Raw genomic sequence first — 393 nt, 5'->3', positions numbered from 1 at the left:
TCCAGCCTCCTGCCGGCCGCCGTCCAAAGCACTTCTCCGAATAAGATGCGCGGGCCGGGGCTCCGCCCTCGCCTCTCCCTGCTCCCCTTGTCCCCATTCATTTTCTCCAGGCTGCCCGAAGCCCCTCCCCCGGCCCGGGAAGCCCAGCCTCCCCGCTCCCCTCCCGGAGCCCTTCTCATTTGGATTGCAGCCCCGCTCCATTCCGCCGGCTGCCGCCGCTTCCCCCGTGGCTATGGACTGATCGGCACAGGAGAGGGGGGAAGAGAGGCGGAAGGGGGAGAAAGAAAGAACGAAAGAAAGAAAAGGAAAAAAAAAAAAGAATAAAGAGAAAAGGGGGGAAGGATTTGGGTTTTTTTTTTTCTTTCCTATTCCTTTTTTTTTTTTTTTTTTTTT

The sequence above is a fragment of the Gavialis gangeticus genome, unplaced genomic scaffold (assembly GCF_001723915.1).
Source record: "Gavialis gangeticus isolate Ggan-Ray unplaced genomic scaffold, GavGan_comp1, whole genome shotgun sequence".
Lineage (NCBI taxonomy): Eukaryota > Metazoa > Chordata > Crocodylia > Gavialidae > Gavialis > Gavialis gangeticus.
This window is presented reverse-complemented; position numbering follows the sequence as displayed.